The 18,757-nt window shown below is 36.5% G+C and overlaps 1 protein-coding gene across 1 annotated transcript in view; it reads left to right on the top strand.

Moving 5' to 3' along the window:
• Positions 1-18,757, top strand: part of LOC149551800 (BTB/POZ domain-containing protein At3g05675-like) — an 82,784-nt gene that overhangs the window by 36,492 nt on the left and 27,535 nt on the right. The gene's annotated exons all lie outside the window — the stretch shown is intronic.

Genomic DNA, 18,757 nt, shown 5'->3' with positions numbered 1-18,757 from the left:
CCCCATAGGAATATCATTAGCATTCATGCTAATAGTAAGTGCAAGTACAGATGCCAAGATAACATGGTGTCAATATATGGAAATATAATCAGGAGACTACATAACGATCTCAGATAGAAAAGGTGACAATTTAGTATTATTTAAATGTTTAATGTTTTCTTGATAAGCGTTATGAGTTGCCTGGGTAGCTCATGGTCGTCCAACATACACTCTTGCTTCCCTAGCCATTTACCTTTAGCCATGGTGGTTTAGGACTTGTACCTATTTGCCCAATGGTAGGTGGTACCCTCGTGCCTAATTCCTTACTGGTAATGCTTTCCCCCTTTGACATGCATTTGCAAGGGAAGAAATTTTTCATAATAATATCATATTCCTCAAATCATAATTTCTATAACAAGTTATTGTTCACGAAGCATCATAACGGCTAACTACCATTTTACTTCCTAAGAATGAGTAACCAACTTTCCAAGATTTCAAGATATCAATATAATAACATCATAATGTTAACTAACTTGTCAAATTCATATAAAATCATAACGATTAACTATCTTACCATTTCACATGATCATAGCAAATTTTATCTTTCAACTGACTTCACATGAAACCTCAATGGCTATATGAACATTTTTACATTGAGCCAAAATTTGGGATGTAACTATTAAGATAATATTTTATACTTTCTATAATAGTCAACTGCTTGTCTGTAGTCCGTCTTTCAGTCTAGATAGGAATGTTTCCTATCTTGTCTCTAGTTTTGTTTCTAATTTCGTCTTCAGTCTACATTGTTTCTTTTAGAAACAACGTCCTCGTAATTCTTTATAAGGAACACATTTGTTCCTCTGTTAATCAATCAATCATCTGGAAATCCGTTAATCTGCCAACTCTTCTTGAATCTTGTAACATGGTATCAGAGCTAACACTTAATTTTTTTTGGAAAAATTTATAATTTCTTCTTGAAATTATTTGTTTAAATTTTTTCAAAATTTTTTTTCAGTTAATTTCTCTGAAACCCGCCTAGGGTTTTCTAACTAGAGAAAATTTGAAAATCTCAAACTAGGGTTTTATGGATTCGTGACTAGTACAAATCGCGATTTTTTGGCCGAACTCCTTTGCAAATCGCGTCCGACCTCGTGCCCACATTCGTTTATGGCTTTCTCTGCTGCAAATCGTGGTCCTTTTTTCAAGTATCTGCAAGGAGCTCGCAGATATTCCTTGGCGTTTGTTTCCTTGAAAAATCGCAGACGTTTTTGGCTGCCATTTTCAGACGGCTCTGCTCCTGCTGAATTTGCATTATTTGAGATTCGACCTCCACGGCCGCCGCCTGAATTTTCGCTCGGAACCCTAATTTTTGGGGTTGAAAAAATATATTGTTTGCAGATTCTTGGTGGGTTTTTCGAGAGCTCAACTGGGTTGTTGTCCGTTTTTTCTTGGTGCCTCATTTTTTGTGCCTCGAATTTCGAGCCAGCGGATTCAGAAAACGATAGAAGATTCCTTCTAGGTTTTTCGAGCTCTCTTCTGGGACATTCTCTGATTCTTCTGGGTCTTTCGTATTTTTGCCTCGAAGAACGTGCCTTCACAGATTTTCACAATTTTTCATTGAAAAACGTGCCATGGCATCTCTAACAAATATTCTGCTCGAACATAATTCCAAATTCAATGGTCGCAATTATGGAACCTGGAAGCAGCGCATCATTACAATCTTTGAATATCGAAACACCGATCAACTTGTTCTGGGTGTTAGGCAGCGTCCGACTTCTCCGGGCCCTGATCAAGGCGAAGCTGCATTTTTCGCCTTCTGAATCTGTTTCTGTTTTTTCTGGGTTTGTTGATTTTTTCCTCAAAAATCATTTCAAGTTGTCTGTAATACGCAAGGTTGCGTGAGGTTCTGGGTTTTACCGTTTTTCCCACAAAAACGAAGTTTTGTGTAACGCCCCACTCGGGAACCCAAGAGAAATAAACCTAACATGTTACAATGTTTACTGAACTATTTTTTTTTTGAAGTTTAAACAACATCAAGATAACATTAATGCGGAAGCAATATGAACATACACATCAAATACACATATGCAAATATAGATACAGTTTCAATTCCTCAAGAGTTCCTTTACGTTGAGTCACATTTAATAATTTTAAATTAATTAGCTTAAGTTCCAAGTACAATGTCTCAAGATCATAAAGGAATAACAGATACATAATCGCATAAGCAAATGCATAAGTATAAACAATACAATGAAAGTATATCCAATTAATAACATCCACTGCACATGTTGCAGGGTATGTGAAAATAGATACAATACATCAGAATACATGATAACATATATACATCATCAGAAAAGAAGTCTCTGCGATAAGAAATAAGAATGATAAAGGTACATCTTCTACAATGAACATCCAACAGCTAGCAATGTGAAGGGGGACCCAAATGGTAAGAAGGCACTACCTCTGGACCGCGTGGTTACCTAGTCAGGCTTCCACTCCCATCGTGCAGGGAAGATAATGAACGATCCACATACGACTATCAAATATAAAACATTCCTAGGCAAGGTACCCCTAATAGCCAAAACTACCTCAAAGGTAACACATGGTACTCAAGAAGATAAAATAATCCAAAAGTAAGACCACTCAATCCAATACCAACACCTCATAACCAAACATCATTCACAAACCAAGTATAAACCAAATACCAAGATCACAAGATAAAGTCAACAAAAGACAATCACCTCAAGTCAAAAGCCACATGTCAAAAGTACATCATCCATGAATCACCAATCATCATCGATGAAAATAAATAACCATAATAAACACATCCAACAATAAGTACACCACCAGAGATACACAAAATCTACAGAGGAGACTCAGGCTACATAATAGGGAGTGTCATCACATGGCTGCTTGAGTTACCCTGGACTGATCTCTTAATAGACCCCGGACCCTCAAGCGTTGAGTTATCCTGGACTGGTTACTCTGAACCCCGGACCCTCAACGTCACACATGTGGAAACTAGAAAGCCTTCTCAAGAAGACGAGGCACTCATCCCATTCCCATCCTTAGTCTATACAAGCACTCAAGGCATGGGTAGATCAAAATCTCTAACTTATCTTTTTAGTGTGTTTTCCCCCCAAAAGTTTTAATTACTAGATTATCACTTATTACATAACTTGCCTTAGGTTACCCTAGCATTGACCATTTTGGGTCCCGGACCCCTATTGCAAGCCACTCCCAAGTCACGTACCTAGACAACCTCTCCTAAGCACATAATCCACAGTTGTGTCCCATACCACAACACTCATAAAGATCAATTCGGTTCCTTAACAGGCAATCTGATAATAAGATGGTTCTCCCATTCAAGTACACATAAATGCTCCATAAAGTAACCTCATAAATATACTCAATTTGAATCACAAAACACATCATGACATCCAACCATATAAATGGTATCAAAGAAATTCGACCAAGCCTCTGGTGTACATCCTAGACTGGTCAACATCTAAACGACTCCAAAATCCAAAAGCATAGATAGTACAAGCAAACAGTACAGTTCATAGTTTGGGTTTGATTTGAGATTACACAGTAAGGTCAAAATAAAGTTTCAGTTTTGTGTTCAATGTATGTTTCACGTGAATGAATTCTCAGTTTATTCCACAAGTCAACTCTATAAAATTACCCCCATTTATTTGTCTGACTTAAATATGTAAAATTACTTTCATAATAAAAGTCATTTTTCCTAAAAGAATTATCTGAAGATAATCGATTATTTATTTAAGTTATAAAAGTGACATTTTACTAACTTAAATAAAATGTTTACAATTTTATTAAATTTACACATTCAATAAAATTACACATTGTTACATAACCTTCGTATTAATCATTCTTTATTAAATCAAAAATTTAATTAATCTAATTAATAATCATTTACTAAATCTCACTCATTAATAGTTTATCTAATTATAAATATAATTTCATAATAAAATTTTAATATATTATTAATAATCAATAATATAAATTTAATCTAATTCAAACTTAATAAGAATTAACAACAAAAACGATTTAATTTAATTATAATATATATTTAATAAAATTTATTACTAACAAAAAAAAAATTAAAACAATTTAATTTACTGCGATTTGCTTTTGCATAATCGCAAGCCTTAATAAAAGGTTGCTGCCGGCGGCAGCTCGCTTGCGCAGTACCTGCGTCAGCAGGACTGCCGGCAGCTCGTACGCTGTGGGGGTGGGGGAGGTCGTGGCCCCCACTTTCCATTTGAGTATTATTATATTTATTTATTTAAAAAAAAAAAATTTAATTACTTTTAAGATTTAGTATGATTAATACATATGTTTAAAAATTATTATATAAGACATTTCAAAATTGTTTTATAAATTTATAATTTTTATTTTATTAAAATTTATAATATTAGTTTCAATCAATCTCACAATAATACTTTTTTTATAACGTTTACATCATTATTCTAATAGGAAAACTAATTTTAACCATTCAAATTTCTAATTCAAAATTATCTTTTTATATCGAACTTTTCCTCAAATTAATTTTCTGTTCTTAAAATCTATTGAAAATGGACAATGTTTAGCTTTTAAATCTCAAGCTTGATTTTAATATCCAATAGATTCTCGTATTTGTCTGATTTCTTATAAAATCTTATTCATTTTAGAATACAACCCTCTAAAGTAAACTCATCGACGTATCCATCTAAATCCATGAACAGATATTTCTCAATCAAGAACAAATATTTGCATACCAGAAAAAAACATCACATGCAAAAGACACGGAGCAGACAGAAGTTTGAAAAGTGAAACCCACTATATAGTCAAGCCACGAGATCCTATCTGGATCTGATGCTAACCTCTGACAACTAGATGCAAATTCCTACCGCAAGCAAAATCTTTCAAGCCACGTAAAATTCTTTTCTTTCCAAACCCTTCGAATTGCTCTCCATAAACCTGTGTGTGCCCTAAAATCTGTGTTGTGCAATAATGACCCGAAAATCCCTAATATAGAATCTAATTACCTTTTAGGGTTTCTGTCTCCACAACTCTAAAATTACAATTATTTAATTTAATTAATTCTTTCATGCACAATTAATTTCCCTTTTTAATTAAGATATTCTTTTATCATTCCTTTCATGCACGTTAAGTGAATCATTAAATTACTTTATTTAACTATCCACTTGACTTCACTTTAAATTAATTTATAACTTTAATCTCATGCGCACATTATTAAAATATCTTTATTCAAGTTCACATGTTTTATTTTTTAAAATTAATTTTCTATATTTTAAACTCATTCATGCGAACTTAAATCATTTTCATAATTTAATATCTTTTCACTTCTTAATTTATTTTTGAACGTTTAATTTGATAAATATTTATTAACTTAAATAACAATAATATTTAGCACTTATTTAAAAATGTACTCTAAATATATTATTATTATATTAAATAAATATTATCACGTTCTAAATTTATTCTTAAAACTTTTATCTTCAAATTCAATTCTTTATATTTAATTAATTTCTCAATTAATTAAATATTAAAATGTCATAATAATTTTTCAATAAATTAAATCATTAATTTAATCTTTTAATTAGACTTAATTAACAGAAAATTCATCAAAGACTCACAAAACAACATACGCACAAAAATACTCGCAAGTTTAAAAAAAGTAGACAGTCTGTTACGAGTCCTACTTGCAGGACAAGTATTATAGGCTTATGGCTAGGATTGGACCTGATCATTATCTTCCCATTCTCACCATTTGAGTATTTGTAATAGGGCACGCTCATCCTGGCAATTTAGGGAAGTCGATGCCCGGTACCTGCATCCTGCATAAAAGACGAGCATGTACATGTATATAATATATCTAAACTAAACAGGCAATGGCGGGGATTGGTTCATCGTGTAGATCCCGACTAGCAGGTGACTACGATTCCCTCCCTTAACCACATCCAACACGTCAGACAGAAAGATAAAATAAACACGCGCACCATACTCATGCAAGTATGGGGTAAGTATCGTAAAAATCACAAGTATAACATCAAATGCGTACATATAATAATGCATCTCTATCAATACAACATAATCATCATTAAAGACATCATGTTAACATTTTTATGAAAGAAACCACATTTACTAACTAGGATCATCAAAATATCATTAACAACACATGAATGAAATCAACTAAGCAACAATAACTGATACATTTGTAATCAAAGTCATGAAATAATATCATAATATTACAAATCTAGTATCTCTAAAGCTAATCAAAGCATAAAATCAACCTAAAAGAATTTGACAATGATACAGAAATGCGATCTAGGGATAGGCACTACATTTTGTAATTGCAACTTATTTTGAGTCATAGCACTCTTCTGGCAAAGCTTCTTGGTTTCAACATTCTGTAGATCCAAGGAGGATCTCAATTATCCCAGAATGTTCTGACATTCGTACGTTGACCATTAAGGAAGGGTATTAAGATAATATCTTATACTTTCTATAATAGTCAACTACTTGTTTGTAGTTCGTCTTTCAATCTAGATAGGAATGTTTCCTATCCTGTCTCTAGTTTTGTTTCTAATTCCGTCTTCAGTCTACATTGGTTCTTTTAGAACCAACGTCCTTGTAATTCTTTATAAGGAACACATTTGTTCCTCTGTTAATCAATCAATCATCCGGAAATCCGTTAATCTGCCAACTCTTCTTGAATCTTGTAACAGTAACGTACCCTTCCCCTTGTGTTTCATTGACCTCAATTAACTTTGAAATTATAACGAACACTATAGAGGACATTCAAAATTGGGCCAAAATTTGGGATGTAACACGTTTTCAATGGGTAGCCCCTTCCATTAGACTATGTATTCTCTAATAGTCCTGTGTCTGAGTTGCTTCTCCTTAGTCTCTAGCACTTCAATAAGTATCAACTCTAATCTTTCTTCATTGAGTGGAGGCAGCCTTGGCGAGCTCACAACATGTTGTCCAGTAGCCCTCTTGGAGCAGGAGACATGGAAGACATTGTGTATTTTGTTGTCACCTGGTAGGTGCAACTCGTAAGCTACCTCTCCAACCCTTTGCAACACTCTTTAGGGTCCAAATTGTTTTGGCTGAAGCTTCTCTGTACTAGTTTTTTTAATTGAACTCTATTAGTAAGGCTGAAGATGTAGAAATACTAAATCCCCAATCTCAAAAGATCACTCAGTCCGTGACGATCGGCATAGGTCTTGTGCTGATCTTGGGTCCGTTGCATATTTTTCTCAAGGTTTGTGAGAATATCCTATTGAGCTTGTAACCAATCCTTGGCCAATGGTGCCCGACTATCAGTCAGTGAGGAATAATGGTTCATAACCGTATAGTGCTGTAAAGGGAGACATGCCGATCGACATATGATAATTTGAATTGTAACATTATTGACCCAAGTATAGCCATTTGGGCGAAGCCCGTTGCTGTTCCGTAATATAATTGTGAAGGTACTCCTCAATCCATTTATTTACTATCTTCGTTTTCCCATCTGTTTGAGGATGATAACTGGTGCTGGGTGTTAGCGGTGTTTCAACCAATTTGAAGACTTTCTGCCAAAAATTTCAAGAATCTTCCTGTACCTATTGCTGATTGTGGTTTTGGAGAGGCCATGGAACCTAAAACTCTCACGAAAGAATAATGCTGCCACTTGAGAGGCTATCCAATCTGTCACAACAACAAAGAAGTAGGCATATTTAGTCAACCTATCCACCACTTTGAATATGCTATCCTTACCGTGCACCTTAGAGAGCCCTGTGATGAAATCCATGGTTATTCTCTCCCATTTATGATCAGGAATTGGTAATGGCTGGAATAAACCAGCTGGAAAAACATGTACTTATTTATTCTATTGACATGGCAAGCACTCTCTAACATTGTAGAGGACATCGTCCTTAAGTCCCTTCAAGGTGAATCTCTCACGTACCTACTTGTAGGTCTTAAAGTACATAGGATGGTTTGCTGTAGGGCTGTTATGAATGGTATGCATAATCTGCTCGTTCAATTTGGATTCAGGAACCAAGTAAATTCTATTCTTGTAGTAAATAACATCATCTATGACCTTGTACCTGTCATCCAGCACCTGCACGTCCATTACCTCACGAGCAAATGTATTTTTGGATTACTCCACTAGCAGTTGAGATTTCCAATCAGCTGAAATCTCTGACATAGAACTACATGAGGCACATGCTAGTTTCTTGGATAAGGCATCCACAACTATGTTGTTCTTCCCTTTGATGTACTCAATATCAAAGTTATATGCCTGAGTTTTGCTGATGCACTTTTGTTGCCTCCCATTTATTTCCTTTTGTGCCAAAAAGAAACCCAAACTATTGGGATTTGTCCTTACTATGAAGCATCCACCCACTAAGTACTGCCTGAATTTAGTTAATGCATGCATTATGGCTAGCATCAACTTCTTGCTTTCATATGCAATAGGATTTCTATCTTGCATAAGTACTGGGTAGGTACTAGTACCAAGCACATACTCATCACTTTCTTTACCTTGTTAGAAATCACCTCTAAGTCTGTAGACCACTTGAAAGCCCCTGCCTTCATAAGATGAGTAAGTGGTGCTGCAAGTTAAGAAAACCCCTTCACAAACCTCTTCTAGTAAGAACACAAGCCCAAGAATCCCCTCAAGTTTGACACATTCTTTGGGGGTAGCCGATCTAGAATAGCTTGGATCTTTTATTGAGGAACCTTCACCCCATTAGCCCCAATCAAATGTCCCGAGTATAAAATCTCTGTTAAGCCAAATTCACATTTGGATTCTTTAGCAAACAATGAGTGTTGCTTCATGATCTCTAGAACCTCATCCAAATGTTGTAAGTGTTCCTCCCATGTCCTGCCGAAAATCATAATGTCATCGAAGAACACCAAAACAAACTTACACAATTGCTTATTAAATATACGACTCATGCACGATTGGAATGTGGCAGGAGCGTTGGTGAGTTCAAAAGGCATCACCAAAAACTCGCATTGGCCATAGTGGCATCTGAATGTAGTCTTATGTACATCCTCTTCATGAACCTTAATTTGATGGTACCCAGAACAAAGATCAATCTTAGAGAAGTAGACAATCCCATGCAATTCATCTAACAACTCATCAATACGAGGTATCCTCTTATTCATGTCCTGCAGTCAATACACATCTGTAGAATTCCATCTTTTTTCTTAACCAAAACCACTGATGAAGCAAATAGACTAGAACTTGGCCCTATATGCCCCATGTCAAGCAACTCTCAAATGGTCCTCTCTATCTCCTCCTTGGAGTGTCGGGGTTGATGATAGGGTGTTGTAATGACTGAGTTCACACCCTCTTCCAGCTCTATCAGATGCTCAAATCCATGGTCAGGTGGTATACGAGAAGGGCTATCACCAAATACTACTTTGTGCTTGTCTAACACTGATTGAATATCGTGATGCTGCTGTCCTAGGTCTGGAACAGATCTAGTGGAGATAAAACAATGCGCTGCCCACTCTGTATCCTCATGTCTCAAAATGGATTCCATCCTATGAGTTGAAACAATCCTGGGACCTCTATCAATCATAGCTCTGAAAATGACCTGATCTCCCCTCATAAATTCAATCTATCTGATCATGATCAATGGTATATCTACTGAGAGTTTGGAGCCACTGCAGGCTTAAAATGCCATCCATGCCACCTAACTCAATCACATAAAAATCTGCTGTGAGAGTAATAACTACCCATCTAAATGTCAAACTGAGAAACCATCCCTGGACAATTAAGAAGATCTCCACCAGCAACCTTAACTTCAAATGCGAAATGGCAGTCACCTGTAACTTTTGTTTTGCTGATATAGTAGTGCTAATAAAGTTATGTGTGGCTCTTGTATCCACCAAACAAACCATTTGGCACCCTTTAACCACTCCCTTAAGTCGGATAAGATTACATGTAGGATATCTAGAGTGAGTAACAACTGTAGGTGGCTGATCTGAAGCCTATATCTCCACCTTTTCCAATTGGGGCTGCTCATGAACACTACCCTCATCTTGGTTGTCAGACTTGTGACCCTCATTTTCATCATCTGAAACCACTTCAATATAATGAACCTTGCTTTCCCTAGGCATCTATGATCCGGCGACCAAGGTTCCTTGCATGTAAAACATAGATTCCTCCAATTCATTTCTTGACGCAAAATCAGTCGTGGATTATTCTTGTTCAGATTTGATGATTTCAGATTGCTGTTAGCTCCCTTAAAAGGCTTTTTGGGAGTTTGAACTGTTGAAGATGAGCTATCCAAATCAAGTGACATCTTGATTGTATCCTGTAAAGTATTCGGTTTTAGCACTTTGACACATCCGCTGAATCTGTCACTCAAACCTTCCACGAACAACATTACTTTCATGTTTTCTGTCATATCTGGGACCTTGATAGATATCCTTTGAAATTCATCACTATACGTATCCAAAGCTCCACTGTGCTTGAGTTGAGCTAGCGCCCTATAGTAGACTTCTATGTCCTTGTCAAACCTTCTTATTAGTTTATTACTAAATTCCTCATAGGAATTAATCATGCCATGGTCTTGAGTGACTAGGCCATGGTGCCACCAATCATAGGCTGGTCCATCCAAATGCATAGTAGCAAACTTGATTGCATTGGTTTCAGACATGGGTTTTAGTGTGAGAAAGGTATCCAGTTTTTGTATCCATGCTCTGGCTGTAGTTTTCCTGCTACCATCAAATGTTGGTAATGAGAGCTTGTTCATAGCATGTTTTCAATCTCTATTTGGGGTCCTTGGCCTCTTGTCTTGTCCGGCTCTCATTAATTCCCTTTGTTGTTTCATATACTGAACGAAGCCTAAGATTGCCTTAACATTGTCTGGAAACATATCCCACTCAGCATATGTAGACATGACATCATTAGGAATGTCTCCTACAGCTCAAGCATTAATAACCTCGGCCTTATCATAATGTGCGACAAAAACTGACATTAAAGGCCTGTCTGTAGTTCGAGTGGGTACTTCTTCTCTACGTCGTGGTGATCCAACTACACTACCACCCACATTGTGATGGTTTTGGGGTCTTCTAGGCCCTGTATTCAGCAGTTGCATAGCTTGCGTAAGTTGCTGTAGAATATTAGCAACCTGATTTTGTCCATTTCTCAGAGCCCTTAAGGTTTCCCTTGCTTCTCTATCCACTTCCTCAACGACATTTGGAGCTCTTTCAGCCATTGAATATACTCCAATGATCTCTGAAGCTGTTCTGCCCTTGGGAATTTGTGGGGTTCTCCAAATTCCAGACGGTTCTCTGTTGTACTGGCACATTCAAAATGAAAATCCACAAGGCAGCAGGTGTGCTGCTCTGATACCACTGTGATGATACTGAGAATTACCTTCCACCAATCCTGTGAACTAATTGACTGTGTGTGGATTTACTTCAGGGTTGTAAAGATTTAAAGACTGCTGTGTAACACAAAATTCTACCAGAATGGTGCTAAAATCCACTATAATACATATATCTGTGTCCAGTGAATGGAAACAAACAAACACGTCTGCTAATATGTAGAACCAATCAAAGTATGCTACTGGTCGCACAGAGATTAAACTTTATTCAATTTTTCTATAATACCAGATAAGGCAAACTGTTTACAATATGGTCTTCAACATATATAATACTGATTGCGAAGAATGATAATCTGGCTATGCAATAGAACCTGGACTCGCATTCATCTGTCTACCCTTCCATAAACTTGGTGTGGCTGTGAACAACCTGCACAGGTAGAGGTTGCCACTTGAAATATCCCGCTTACTGTATAAACTTCACTGTGAATGCCAAATGCTGGTGGTGGCTCTATGGATGTTGCAAGCTTGAATTCACAGGTGAGACATGCTGACGTCCAAGAGATCAGTCCACCCAACTTCACGATGAAACTGGTCTCCAATCTTGCATGAAGCCTTTAGCGCTCACCAATTAATACTTTGCCTGTCCCGAAATATACTAACCTGCATTTTCCTTCAGCAATGATAGCTAGTCTGATATACTTCACTTCTCCTTTGCCTGGAACAAATCATTTGCATATCCTGTGAAAGAAAATTTAATCTTCAACGGGAATCCTTTGTCAGTACAATGATATCTCTGTCTCTTCCTTTGTCAAAATCCTGTCTGCAAATCTGCGTTTCATATCAATTCACCGTTTTCTGTAAGAGGATTGAGAAGTTTGTACAACACATCACCTCTATGCAGACTGAGACGGAAAGTGAATTAGAGGACCCTGTTCTCTTATTTAAAGAGCTACTCGCTTTTGTTGCCGGGGAAGAATTAAAGGATCCTAACGAGAACCCTGTCCATGAGGATATACATGTGTATGCATAAGGTTACCATTCAACTGCATAATGTCATGATAGCGAAAACAGTCCAAGAGGAGTTTATGGCTTCTTTAACCCATCATGTAGGATGTTGTGACATAGGAAATTCAAAAAGCATGAGGGAGATTGATTGGTATAGATTTGAAATATTATTTATTGATATCAAGCCGTCATCTCCTAGAGCTGCCCTGCTGCAAGAAATAGAGCCTCTGCAAGAGGATATTGAGAAGTACAAGATGAGTTGCTGCAGCAGGAGGTCTCTCATGACATGAAGGATAAGAGTGTGCTAATGTGCATGAGGTTGTCCTTTCATCTACACCTATTACCATAGCAGATATGGAAGAGATCGACGACAATGATTTTCCTGAAGAACTTGATGCCATCTGCTCTTCCATTAATCTTGAGCTACCATCTTACAATTGAAGAGCACGAGTTTCAGATGCAACAACAAATAAAGATCTACATACTATCAGCCATACCATCAAAGCCGCATTCAAGACAGCAAGATACAAATATTGCAAAACACAACAGTGAGGTCAGGATTGATCTTTTTGACCCAGTACCATCAAGAAGATGCTCCATTAGGCATATAGCTCCGCAACACATCAACAAGATGCCCTCGGTCATGGTTGGTTCATAGCATGAGGAAGATTATCAGAAGGATGATCAAGGTTTTTTTCTCTTAAAGACCATGCTCCAGTGTTAGAGATTTTTTTTGTTCTTAATATTGGGAGAACATTCCAAAAAGCAGTAGTATGCTTGTTATACTTGTTCTATCTAGTTGCCCAAATGCATGGAAGGAGCAAGAAATTAGTCAAAAAGAGAAGCTATTTGTAATAAGCCAATTAATGAGTTTGTTTAATCTCTTTTGTTGTAATTTTTTGTGCATAGTAGGCTATTTTTTTTTCCAGCTTTCAAAGAAGTGCATGGGCACAAATATGTTGTTCTGGAAGTGGCAAAATTTTGATGTATTGATGAGTTATAGGAGGTTGTAGATCTGTAATGATTCACAATGACTCCTTGTGCAATGGATTGCCAGGCTAGTGATTTGTATACTTAACATGCAAGTATTCTGCAGATTGTGCCAAAAATGTTCATTTTTTGTCACTATTTCCCTCTAGGCACAATGTTTTAGAGGCTATGATCAACTTGTTCCTCTCATCATAACCAGATCGGTCAGACCTTGGCATGGGCTCCTTAGACAACAACACCCTACTCCCATAGTTATGCAGAGGCAGAGACGGTGCCAGGCCCAACCCCTTGCTCGTCCTGGTCCTTATCCCTCCATACGGGATTTCTTTGTACCGAAAAAGGACTGATGGTCCTTCTCTATTTCTTCTAGTTGTTTCTTTTCCCTTTTTGTAGCGCTTCTTTTTCCTATCACCGTTGGGTGCTCCTTCTGGTTACTTTTCTTCACTGTACTGTTGTATCTTTCAGTCCCTTAGACCCTTGTTGGTCTCTTGTTGGACATTAATATCATTATCTTATCTTATTTCTGGATCACCTTGCTTATATTCTCTTCAGATTCAATCCTTTGGATTTGTCAAAACATTGAAAGGAAAATATTGGTGAGACATATACCATGTCTTATCAAAATATGGATGAGCTTCAACAGGCTTCAAGGTTAATGTTGGTGAGACATACCTTATGTCTCATCGAAATCCTGTAATTGATGTTCATTGGAGTCCAAACACAGAATGTCAAAGAGACATGTTTTGTCTCTTTGAATTGACAGTAGGGTGAGCTCTCTAATATTTTCTTGTATTTGGCAAGACATTTTGCATCTCACTGAAGCTGGGGTCTATTTGGGAGACATGGGTGATTGTTGAGAGATAGAGAACACACCTCGACAAGGTTATATTCCAGTGAGAGCGTCACCGAAACGAGGTCAACTTCAACGTAACATGTTATGGTTGCCAAAGCATTTGCTAATGAGCAATGTCACCCCATTGAAGGCTTTGTTTGATGGGAGCTTATGAAACATATGAATAGCAATGCAAAGTGGAAAGTTTAGCTTTGGTGAGACTTTTTTCTTGCAATGAAATTGAGATTTATTGGGATGACTGGAGATGTCGTCAAAACCTTTTTTGAGGGGCGATGTCACTTAGAAAAAACCAAGCATTGTTGAGAGCATCACCAAAATTAACACAGGTGATAGACAAATTTCTGGGGAAACTTCTGTGATTGCCAAAACATTTGTGATGGGTGGGGTCACTTTAGTGGGGCCATGCATTGGTGAGACATTTCTTTTGTCGCATTGGAATGATTTTGAATGTTGATAGGTGCAAGGTTGAGATTGGCAGGAAATTATGGGGGTCTCTTTGATGTTTAGAGGGAATGATTCTGCAACCAAGATGTTCAATAGAAGGTAATGTTTTTTGGGGGACTCTCCTAAATGATCAAAGTGATTACTGTTGGTGCCATATAGACATGTTTGAGTTTTTGGGGAAATTCTCAGTGACCAAGCATTGATATTTCAGCTTCCCCAATGTTTGGTTTCTTTTGTTGAATCTCCATTGGTGCTTTTGGTCTAGTCTTATTTGTTGTTCAATGCTATTATGGTTGCTTGTTGGGATGTTTTTCTTCCTCGACTGTAGGACATTCATTTGGCTCTCATTTTGTCATTGTAAGCTTCAACTTGCACAAGGATCAGATTTGGTCTGATTTGCTTCTTCTTGCAACTGAACCTTGAGTTAGGGTTTGAATTTCAATGTTCAATCAAAGTTATGCTTGATCTATAAAGGTAATTTTTTACATTATGTTAGGATATTTTATCTCTTTTACATAATTCTTCTGTATAACTATAACTTGACTTGCCTAATTCAATAAACTGTTGTTTTTACCTATTCCTAAGGCCAAATGGTTTGTGTAGATCTTATACCTTTTTATTTGCATGTATTTCATCATCTATAACATTTTATGTGTGTGAAACTTGGGGACTTGCTCCGCCCCAAAAGCTCGAAGTACCCATCCCTTGGACATCCCCGTACTAGGTACATGGAGCATCCGAGTACCCCCCATCTTTGCTTTTCCGCAACCATGCTGTCGCTGAAATAGGTACTTGAGTTTCTATTTGAATTTTGATATTTAAATGTTACCGTTGATATGTACTCCTTTACAATCTTGAATGTTCCACGGTTCTAGTTTGCATTGCAGTTTTGCTATGTTAAAGTATTTCAATTTGGTATGTTATATTAAAACATCGTTTCATAACTAGAATTTCAAGCTCTATATGTATGGTATAGAACATTGCCCCCCAAAAAATTGTGGCTCGTCCTGACGTACCCAAGCCTTGGTGTTACACTGGTAGTCTATGATTGATCAATCTTGTTTAGTGAATATTGCATTCCTGACAAGGTTGTATTGGTCCCTTACATTCATATAGAGCGAAAGTTGATAAATATCGGGGGTAGTGTAGTTTTATGATCTTATTGAATTCAGAGAACAGTCATAGGCAAAAGGAGATCAAATCTCAATCTTGGTGTATCACCCCTTCTTGCTTTTGCGTATCATTCTCCCTTTCCCCTCAAGTGCTTAGTTTTAGGTGCACCTTGTTTGTAAAGGAAGCTAACCTTCTTCGAAGACCCAACCTCACATTTCTAGCCCCACACTTGTAGGTTGTTTCCATGTTTCACAAGGTTGTGTAGGTCATTAATTCTCACCTAAGCAAGGGTCCAAACTTTTGTGCAGTCAAAGAAAAGATCGTCCATATGAACTTAGTCCAATGCTGTTTGTGTATATCATGTTGTATTTGTGTTGTTATTGCAACTATATAAGGAAAGAGGAAATAAACCTAAGACTGCTTGTTTATTTGACACATCTCCTCAACCGGTAATATATTTTATTTCTTTTATATCAAAATATCTGCTTAGGGTTTTTGAAATTCCTAGAGAGATGTAGCAAAGAGAAAAGTTTCACTCATCAAAAAGAAATATTTTCTTGCTTGTTTTTTGTGATTAAGGTAATTATAATGCACAAAAGGGCACTAGTGATGGTATCAAAACCAAAGATAAATTGAAGATGATATAGCAATGGTTTGTGAAATAATCATATTGAAGCTTTTTGTGAAAATGCCGCAAATGAAAGCTCGGTGTGGATGAGGAATTGTGTGAATGATATGTTCAAAAAATACATAGTGTAGCATTGTGTATAGAAAACAATAAGTGATAAATACAAATATTTGCTTGGGAAAACATGGTAAAATTATACCAGGATAAAACCATGGGTAAAGATCTTTCATATATATTTCTTAAGAATTTTCATAGCTACAACAATCTTCATAGTGTACATATTATATGACTTGTCATGGCATATAATATTTGAATTGTAAAGTCCTAATTGAATAAAACTTTCCAAAATTAGAAAGTATGACTTGTGCAACTACATGGTGAACAAATGTTGCAAGGGCTAAAAATAGTAAGTGTAACATGCTATTTTCCTGTAGCCATTTTAAGAACTATATTTCAAAGTAAATCTATATTCATAATAGGATGACAAAGTGACAGCTATAACAATTTCTTCATATGAAAGATAATTTTAACAAACTTATTCAGATCTTACAATTCATCATTAAGGAAACTAGTAACGAACTAATCTAGTTCACATGAAATACAATAATAACTTAATCTAGTTCACATGAAATACAATTATAACTTCCATACCTATTTAGTTTCCATTTCTATTGCAAACTTTCGGAGATAACATAATGAAATTTCAATTTTAAATAACATGATAAATAATTATGACAATGATAGATGAAATGTACAAAAGAATCAAGTACCATACATGAAGCAGGTGATAGTTATTGTGTTGAGCATGCCTTGATATTTGGTGGAGAGGAGAAGCATTGTCATGGGCTTAACCTCCCAACCACGGACTTTTTATTATCCCCACACAATCTCTTTTGAGAATGACCCTCCCTAATTCGGGATTAGGCTTGGGGCACCACAGTGTTACCACCCGAGCATCCTGGTGTTAGAGTGTTGACTAGGCAAAAGAGAAGGCTGTAGATATCCTCCATCAACCTCCCCTCTGTCTGCTAGCACTCTGACCTCTAGTGATCGCTGTAACAAGCATGCCACTAAATTACCTTGGCCAAGGATTTCAGTGGGCTACTAATTATGCCCGATCACCCACCGCTCGACTTGACAACAAAAGTTGTATATTGGACAATCATGAGCTGACTTTGTTTTCTTTATGCAGTTCTATAATCTAGATACTTTCATTTCTGATCTCATTCCTTCTTGCAAGGATGTACTCTCCTCCCACCCTTTTGGCTTGACCATTCCAGTCCTTATGGGTGCTTCCTAGGAGATCCCGAGATTATATTCAATTTTGGTATCAACTTGTGTATTCTATATTCAATTTCATTGTACATAATTTTTTTCATGGCACCATGTGTTGTTCTTATCTCAGAGGCATATTGCCAACACTTCTGTAGAAGCCAACATGAATAATAATATGCACAATAAGTATTTCGGTGCTTGGATAAAACATATAATACATAGAATGTGAAAGTGGAATATAAATATGGATTATTTGCAGTGATCACGATGACAACTTATGATTTTCACAACAATATTATCAACACACAATCCTTATGCTTGCAACATAACAAGGAATAATAAATGCGTAACCTGCTATAGGAGATGTGCTGCCTTGTGCAGTTAGAGATCACTGTTCTCATTTGGCATGTGGAAATGATAACTCTGTAAAAATGAATGCAAGAAAGTCTTGGCAGGTCTGAGGCTATACACTAGGCTTTTAAAGGAATATGGAACTTGCTCCCAATGAATTCTGCTGTTATCATAGTCCTTGGCTTATTGTTCTGAGGGAGAATGAAATCGCAGAGCATAAAGTAATGCTCGCATGCTTAGTTACAAGAGGTCTAGGTGGTGGACGTAAGGCCAAGTACTGGTTCCATAAAGAAATTATTTTTCCAATTGATTCAAATGAATAAATCCATTGATTGAAATATTTGAAAAATAAAAGCCCGATGGAAAGATGAGAAATCACTCAAAACAATAAGGAGCAAATATTAAAGATAATTATAAAGGTTTTCCATCCAATTGATTTTAAAAGATATATTGGCAACATGGTATCTGTGCCACCTCTATTTGTGCGTACATATATACATATATGTGCATAAATTTAATCATATATTTCTTTTGTATCATTATATTGATTTACGCGCGCGTGTAGACACACACATATGTAAGTGCAAGTATAGATGTCAAGATAACATGGTGCCAATTTATGGAGATATAATTAGGAGACTACACAACGATCTCAAATAGAAAAGGTAACAATTTATATTATTTAATTGCTTAATGTTTTTCTTGATAAGTGTTATGAATTGACTGGTTAGGTCATGGTCGTCCAAGGTATACTCTTCCTTG

This window comes from Cupressus sempervirens, chromosome 6 (genome assembly GCF_028749045.1).
Source record: "Cupressus sempervirens isolate cs-2001-9-10 chromosome 6, ASM2874904v1, whole genome shotgun sequence".
Taxonomy (NCBI): domain Eukaryota; kingdom Viridiplantae; phylum Streptophyta; class Pinopsida; order Cupressales; family Cupressaceae; genus Cupressus; species Cupressus sempervirens.
Note: the sequence above shows the minus strand (reverse complement) of the source record. Positions and strands in the feature narration are given on the sequence as shown.